The following is a 620-nucleotide window of genomic DNA, read 5'->3' as shown; positions in this document are numbered from 1 at the left end:
TGTAGCTCCCTTAAAGGCAGTTTGCTCTACAACTCGATAGTCTTGAAGTTGGGAGATTTGACAGCCTTAGGCGTGCCTTCTGCACTGAACAGCACTTTCTGTTACATTCTAGCATAATGATCCCCGAGTGAACTGGAATGGTTTGCTCTGCTATAAAATGATGTCGCTCTGCGGTGTTGGCCCAAACTCGTTCTGATGTGGGCTTTTGGCTGCCCTTGGCCGGGGTGGCAGCACTGAGGGGGCAGCCGGGGCCTCGCTCTGCTCCAGCCGCCGCTCGGGGGGCTGCAGGGACGTACCTCGGTGCACTGGGCAGGGCACCGTCACACCGCCGCTCACGCTGGGCCCGATACCGAGCGCAGCCCAGGCGCCGTTACGGACGCGGTGCCCGGCGGCCTCACGCGGCTTCGAGGCCGGTAACTTAAAGGGCGCTGCCGGCTCCGGCTGCCGTGACCGGGGACTGTGCCCCTAGCCCCGGCTGCGCGGAGGTTTCCGAGCCGCTGGCTGCCAGCACAGCCGGCCCGTGTGCGACCGCAGACCCCCTCACGGCTCCCGGCGCGGCGGGCGGGGCTCAGGTGTGTTACCGGACGGCACGGGGCAGGCGGGGGCCGCGGCGCGAGGGG

Source organism: Onychostruthus taczanowskii, unplaced genomic scaffold (genome assembly GCF_017590055.1).
Source record: "Onychostruthus taczanowskii isolate IOZ18803 unplaced genomic scaffold, ASM1759005v1 scaffold7, whole genome shotgun sequence".
Taxonomy (NCBI): domain Eukaryota; kingdom Metazoa; phylum Chordata; class Aves; order Passeriformes; family Passeridae; genus Onychostruthus; species Onychostruthus taczanowskii.
This window is presented reverse-complemented; position numbering follows the sequence as displayed.